Source organism: Cupressus sempervirens, chromosome 7 (assembly GCF_028749045.1).
Source record: "Cupressus sempervirens isolate cs-2001-9-10 chromosome 7, ASM2874904v1, whole genome shotgun sequence".
NCBI lineage: Eukaryota > Viridiplantae > Streptophyta > Pinopsida > Cupressales > Cupressaceae > Cupressus > Cupressus sempervirens.
Window position 1 is genome coordinate 415,555,046 of NC_143124.1, and position 8,251 is coordinate 415,563,296.

At 35.9% G+C, this 8,251-nt stretch overlaps 1 pseudogene; it reads right to left on the reverse strand.

Annotated features, from left to right (window-relative positions):
- Positions 1–1,631: 1,631 nt before the first annotated feature.
- LOC149547301 (G-type lectin S-receptor-like serine/threonine-protein kinase SD2-5) lies at positions 1,632–7,863 on the reverse strand (annotated as a pseudogene).
- Positions 7,864–8,251: the final 388 nt, after the last annotated feature.

Below are 8,251 nucleotides of genomic sequence, written 5' to 3' on the forward strand. Positions count from 1 at the left end.
TCGAATGTAGATTGATGACATAAAAATAATTTAAGTAAAATCATAAAATAAAAAGGTTATTAAAGTTTTAGTGAATGTCACTATTTTACATTTAGGTACCACCTTTGATTAAAAAATAATACAAAAATAATAACTAAAATAATAATACTATAAAATTTATATTTTTGAAATCAGGACAATGAGAACTCTAATGGGTTTTTGTTTCGTAAAAAAAATTATCCTCTAAAAATTATGGCAAAACATGAATGTGTCAATTCAATGCCTTTACTAAATGTTGAGAGGCCAAGAAATAGGCTTGGTCTCACCAAGCATGTCCCAAACCAAAATCCAAGTTAGGAAAAGAAAATCCTACCTCATGTTGTAAGAAATGGGCACTCATTGTTTGAAATTCAAAAAACAAGCATCTATTTTGAAAAACTAAAAGCAGCATGTGAAATCCCCCCAAAACTAAAAAAATGAATTTTTTAGAAACAGTTACCCATTTTTTACTTTAAAAAAAATGGGCACCCATTTTTACTTTTAAAAAACGGGTACTAGTTTCTAAAAAATTCAAATTTTTTTATTTTCTGAGAAACGGGTACCTATTTTTTGAAAATAAAAAATGGGTCCCTGATTTTTAAAAAATGGGTGCTTGTTTTTAAAAATTGGGTACCCGTTTCAAAGAAGTCTCATTTTGCGGATTTGACTTCTGCGGAATTGCAACCCAATTTTGTGCATTCACCCAATTTCAAAGATGTATATGTACACAAAGCAATATTAATGAGACATTATAGAAATGAAATGCTAACCATTGTTTAAAAGCATGTAACAATTTTAATAACAACTTCAATAAGCTATCTTAATGTAAAATATAAAGAAAATATGTAATCATATTTATCTAAATAAATTTGATAAAATAAAAGATAAATATATTGATTGAAAGAAAATAAGGCTAATATTTTTTCACTTAACATGATTGGTGATGTTGGCATGAAATGACTTTTGGCTCCACGTGAAACACTTTTGACTTGGAGCTATGAGCTATTTAACCAAGATACTAAATGTTGAACTCCAAAAAAAAGATTAATGCTATATAATAAATAATTTATAATTTATAAGATTGAATGATATATAAATTAACAAACAAAGAAAAATATATTTAACAATTTCTTTAGTTACAATTACAAGAAGGGACAGGCTAATCTCCCACAAAAATGTACCAAAGACAAAACAAAGCCAAACTATTTTTTTTTCCAGATTCATAAAAACATAGTGATTTTTTTTCCAATTTATTTGTTGTTTTCCACTACAAACTATGCAGATCATAAAGATTGAATGTTGAAATTTTCAAAAAAAATCATGATATTTTCAATCTTTCAAAAATTAATCAACTATACTGTTTTGTAGGAGGATAGCCGCGTCTTGGATAAACGGTGCACTAAACTTTTGACTCCAATCACAAACTTTAATAGTTAAACAAATTATGGTTGAGAAAGTTCTATGACGACAGAAAACATCATTAGAGAGTGACAAGAATGTTTTTCACCTCCCCTGCATCTATGAATGCCTGTTTTGGAAGATACATGTTAAGGTTTTACTAAGTCATTGACTCCACCTTTGAGGCTGAAAATTAAAATTTAATGAACAAAGGATCACCTTGCAGACAACACGGAAGACAGAGAGGTGTGCGAATACTCCAAACGATCAGATCTGGTCGTGAATTGCAATGGATGATTTAAAGGAGAAACTGAGGAAGAGGAAGCCTCCGCCATCCCTTCCAATGCCTTCACAACAATAGACATCGATGGTCTTCTCGCGAAATCTTCGTGTATACAAATCATCCCCAATCAACATTTCCACTGCCTTCTCCGTTGCGTCAATCCCTTCATTTTCAAGTCGCGGGTCTATCATGTCTGACAATCTTCCTTCGTCATTCTTCCTCCTTAAAACTAAAATCAAAGGGCCATCTGAAAGCTCTCGTATCCTCTTTCCACTCACAATTTCTACCAACATAATACCAAAGCTGAATACATCCGCCTTCACAGAGACATTATTATCTAATACCTCGGGTGCCATATATCCTGGCGTTCCTCTGGTCATGGTCATCACTTCACTTTGCTCTCCCTCGATCAACTTTGCCAACCCAAAATCCGAAACCTTGGCGTTAAAACTCTCATCCAGAAGAATGTTTTGGGGTTTGATGTCCAAATGTACAACTCGTCCTTGGCACTGTTCATGTAAGTACGTCAATGCCTTCGCTATATTAAGAACTATTTTGGACCTGGTCTTCAAGTCGAGGACATTTTGATGGGCGTCATTGTGAAATATCCATTTGTCCAGAGATCTATTTGGTAGAAACTCATAGACCAGGATTCGGTAAGACTTCTCAGCACAGAAGCCTTTCAATCTTACCAAATTAGCATGATGAAGGTTGCCTAAAATTTCCACTTCTGCCTTAAATTCCTTTGCTCCTTGTCCTGCTCTGTCAAGCCGCTTCACTGCAATCTTTGTGCCATCTGAAAGAACCCCCTCATAAACTGAACCGAACCCCCCGCCACCGAGCCTTACAGAGAAATCATTTGTAGCATCTCGCAACTCCTGAAATGAGAACCGCTGTGGTAATCTTTTCTGCAAGTTCAGAGAACCATATTCGTCGTCAATCTCATCTCTTTTCTGCTTTTGCTTGGTTTTTCTAGATCTCGTTATCTTGACCCACAATATGAACAACAATACAACCACTCCAGTACCAACAGAAACAGCAATACCTATAGCGAAGCGCTTAGAATGCTTAAAATCTCTCTGAACTTTAATATATGCAATGGAATTGTAGAATGCATCACTAGGACCGTTCATTTTAAGAGAGTAGACATTGGACTCTAGATAACAATGCCCACTAGAATTACTGGCGGAGATATTATACTTGAAAAAAGCAGCTTTACAAGAGCAATTATTTAGGCAAAGATTTTTGCATTCCTCCCTTGACACCAAACTTTTAACGAAGGGATCTCCCCAACGGTAACTAAAATAGGAAGCGTGGTCGAGCTCCAAAAGCTCATAACTTTTTGCGCCGCTCAGTGTGGGTTGATCAGAGCAAACGAGAGGACTGCGTCGACGGCAGCCCTGATCGGGTTTTGATGAATCAATAGGAACGAAAGCATTGGCCTGTTTCGGACAGCTGCACTGACCATCTGTGCAGACACCGTAGATCCCACATTTTATTGGGTAGTCACATGTTCCCAGCCCAGCACTAAATGTTGACAAATAGTCGTGATCAGACACTCCAGTTTTGTGTTCAAATGAATAGAACTGCAGATGCCCATTTGAGGTAATCTTTAAGTACAGCGAATTTAGGGGTATTTGAATACTGCACACATTACGATTGGATGGAAAGCCTTCAGGGTAGCTACTGATTGAATCATTGTCGAACTGCACATATGCTGGGTTGAGTATTTTAGGTGGACAAGAATACCTAAAATACATTTGAGGGGGCGCAGGGGCTGTATACAGGGCAAAACCGTTGACAAGCAATGTTGCATAGAAAATCCCCTGGCTTGTGTTGGTAGGGGATGTGATAGCAGTAAGCTTCTGCCCCACCTTCAATTTCTGGCCTTGTAGCAACACATCAGTGGGATAGTCGAAAGATTGCCACATGGTTTCATTGGAGGTGTTCAAGAGAATCAGATTCCCTGTTTCTTCCATTACCATTCCTTGGAATTCTTGGGTGGAAGTCCTTGTGGACCAGACCAGAGTGCCATCTGAGTCCTTCAACACAAGATTCCCAGTGGAGGTGAGTTCGAGAGTTGCATTGTCTTGCACTAAACGCTCTCTATTTGCACTCCACACCATTTGGAGGTCATCTGGATCGCTATAATTGGCATCGTAGATAACAAAGAAAACTGCGAAAGAGTAGCCCGTGTGACAAGGAATAGAGTAGCAGAAGAATCCGCATCCAAACCGCAAGCTCTCACCGCCATAAGAAATATTGTTGGAGAGAAGAACTGGTCTGACTGTGACTGATCGAGCTGTCCACGACTCTAAAGAATGGATATTATTGATCCACGTTGTTTCTCTGTATCTTTTTGAAGAAGGCAGAGAAAATGGCATTACACAGAGAGAGGATGAAATAAGGAAAAATATGGCAACAAATGAAACAGAAGCAAGAGGAAACAAAATACTCATTTCGCATCCCACAATTGACGGGTCAGTCAGCAGGCAGATATAGAATATAAACAACTGTCGATGATCAGAAAGAATTACAATTGAACGATACTTAGATTTCGGTCACTACCTTTGAATAATTTTGAAGTCTGGATCTAGTTTTATAGTCATGCATGCATGCTGGAAGTTTCAAAACTAATCTAAAATAAACACGGTTCGGACCTCCAATAGTTGTTGCACACATTTTAGTCAAGCACTTGAACGACGTTGTAGCTAAGATAAAAACATTTTACCTTTGGGCATATTTTCTTTGGGCTGTTTCTTCGTTGAAAACACACTGAACTGATGATTAGGCATTTGGCAAAACCTAAGTTTAGCAACATACAATGCACACCAAGCTCGTACGAGTAGATGTGAATATAGAAATAATAGCGAACACCTTTGAAAACTGAGGATGGTGGTCAAGCCCAACACGCTGGAAGTGTACAAGTGACATCGTGATATGTAATTCGTGTGGTGATTTCAAACATGTTTTTTGACTTACGATATTTCATATTTCAAACGTCATGACCGTACCAAAGGGCCAGCGGGAATCATCGGGAAAACCCACTTACATCGAATCGATATTTTCGTGTCAGAAGTTATTTCTACGAAGAGATTTTTATGGAATGGAGTAAGAATATTCTCATGAATTCGACGTAAACGATACAGTTTCCTTTTATGACTTTTAGATCGTTCTGTAGCGGCTCTCACAGTCTATATTTCGTAGTTTAATAGTTGAGCTCATTATAATAATTGTAATAGAATTTCTGTGTGAAGTATTGGATAGCAGTCAAAAGAAAGGGGTTAACTCAAAATAAAAAAAGTTGAAAGTTCAGCTGGAGGTTACCTCCCACTTATCTAACCGATACCAATTTTATACTTTAACAAATAAATAAAGACAAGGTCCAAAACAACATAGTCCTTACCATCAGCCCTATTCCTAATAAGCATATAAAACGGAAAAACATACCAGCAACAAGGAGACATATTGTTTCTATTAGTGCAGTACCTGATCATAAACATACATAAAAAAGCCTCGTAGGGCACCAAGTTTAGTAGGGTCCAAAACATAAAAACCGAAAAAACAAATTAGGGTTGCCCATTTTCTTTCCTCATTCCTCATTATTCTTTTCCTCAGGCTCCTCCCCGTTTAAGTCCATGCCCTCCTCTTTGATAGATTTATCAAGGAGTGTCTAATGTCTAATATTTCTAAAAATACTACATTAACACTTCTAACTTTAATGTTTTCATTGTTGATAATAATTCGATATAATATAAAAAGTATTCCTTACATCTTTACCAAGCAACAAATAAATACACCAATAAAACATGATTTAGATCTGACTTTCTTTTGTGCATTTTTGGACACTTGGCAAACAACATATTGATATGGCATAATATTTGATAATGTTTTTTATTAAGGGCTAAAATTGATTTTAAGAAGACCTAAAACCCCAAATAGTTCTGACAAAAGATATAGCACTTATGTCCCAGAAAACTCCAAACCTAAATAGAACCACCAAACCAACATCCAAAAGCTAACAAACAACAAGAAGCAACCACAACACCCTAACCAACCAAAAAGGTACATAAAATAGAAATGAAAAAATTAGAAAGATCAAAGAGGCCAACACTACTAGGACTTCATAAATCAAGCCATCTCCATGGCATTTACAACTAGCTCCTACATCTTTCAAGCTACATTCTTAATCTCCGTCAGGTCCAGAGAAGGATCCATCTCCTAGTTTTTCTTCATGTTGGATATTGTGCGGTTCCTAGGGCCGACAACATTCTCTACAACATATGAAGCTTCCAAATATAGAACCAACATAGCACCAACCTCTTGGTGTACATTTTTGACCAGCCTATTGAAGCAATATACTGATGCTACATTTTTCTAGGAACTATTAATGACTCCTCTATAGGAGTTTTGTATTTTGTCCATTATGGGCTTCAACTCCTCAAACTCTATGTTAATTTTTAAAAATTCCCCTCTATTTCCTTCTTATTCCCTTCCATCACATCACCTTGGAGTTCTTCCATCTTGGCATTTATTATTGTATAATTCAAGTGAAGGGACTTGATAGACTTGAAGGTCCATTTTTTCATATAGAATGAGTACATTGATATTGGCATTGTCATCTAAAGAACATTGAATGATATGTCAACCTTCATATTTGTCAAATCATACTCAAGAATTTTAATAATGACTTCTTCAAGATCAACTCTCTTAAGAAGTGGGATTCACCTCTCAATATTCTCTTCCTCCTTATGGCCTACAACCTCACCCTCCTCATCCTATTTATTATTTTCCCCATCCTTATCAACTCAATTCTTCGAGGAAATCATTGTTTCGTGCTCCAATGGAACAACATAATCTAAAACAATATTGACCTCTTTTTTGTCCCCCACAACATTCTCTTAAATATTCATTTCAATATTTTCTTCATTCTTCCCAACAACATAAATTTCCTCTTTCCTGCATAAAGCAATGAGATGAGGAAGTACAAGCAGAATAAATAGGTTTAAATAATCTTTTTATAGGTCCATATGATACTACAACCTCCCCTTCCTCCTTTGAGTCCATTCTATTCACTTTTGGGTATACAGAGTTCTCCTTCATCAAATCTTCCATGCTTTCCCCCTCTGAATCCATTTCCATTTCCTTGTTATTCATTATAGACATCCTTTTATATTTTGACCCGTGGGAGCCCTCTTCCATCTCTTCCATGATCTTTTTGCCCTTATTTTTACTACTCCGAGCGCTAGAAGGATTGTTCTTATTTTTTGAGGTATTAGGAGATAAAGAGACTATGACATTTTTCCTTTTGTGCACCATTAGCCCTTCATGCGCAATAACTTTGTTGGGCTTCTCTCATTGAGTCTTAATAGTCTACATTAATTAACATTATAGGTAGAATAGAAAAAACACTGGCCTTTAGTGTCTAAAGTCATTTCACATAACAAAGTGATCTAAATGACCTCTACCATAGCACCCATCAAGCATAGTGTACTCAATAACAACCACACACACTTTTTCCAAAGAAGCTTCAAAGAATCAACCACAAAACTCCTCGCATCATCATTAATGATTATATCATCATCTTTCTTAGGAAAAACTTGAAGTGCTAATTCAAAAATCTTTTTTTCAAATAAGAAGTGTGTACCTTTAAACTTTAGATCGATTATCTTAGGAATCATCTTAATAATCAATTGCAGAGTTCTCCCCACCAGCGTAATTGGCCTATTATCCCAACCATGGTTCAAATACATTAGAATCTATGGTTTAGAATCTTTCATCCTTTGCATGTATGGGAGGAGTCCTCCACTCTCTAGTTTTTCCTAGACATCCTTCTCATTTTTCTATTTCTTGCAATTACTTGATTCTCTTGTTTTCATGTAACTGCCTGTAGTGACTATTGTAGTGGAAATAAGCTTCAACTTTACTTTAAAATTTGTCTCCTAAAAGAAATTTTACAACAAAGAGAAAAACCAATAAAATAATACCCTTAAAGTGTGACAACCTTTCAACTTCTTGGAATTATCGTGCTCTAGATTATAGTAGTTCTTATCTTTTAATTTCAAATACAAGTCCCCTTTGTAATTGTAAAGTGTAGATGCAAAAAAATGGTTCGTGCCTACACTTTCATCACATTTGCATCTTAACTTGTCCCATTTTCTCATTTCACTAACTTTGATCCTTTGGCCAACTTGATCATAATTCAATCAAAATGCAGATAATCTCATAAGTAATTCAAAACAATTTCAATGTCATCTTATTATCATTGATCATTTAAGCATTGTTACATCCTTTAGTGCCTTATCAACATTCATTAATACATGTCATGTGTCCTTGGCAAGTCCTCATGTTTTCATCATTGATCCTTAAGGCATTGTCACATCCTTCAATGCCTTATCAACACCATCAACTCTTCTCATGTGTCCTTAACAAGTCATCAATTTCTGTCATTAATCTAGTATCATTTATTTCATGAATTTAATCATGCCCTTGATCCTTTCCAACATGATTGTATTTATCTATATTTTCATCATATTCCTTCAATAGAGTTAT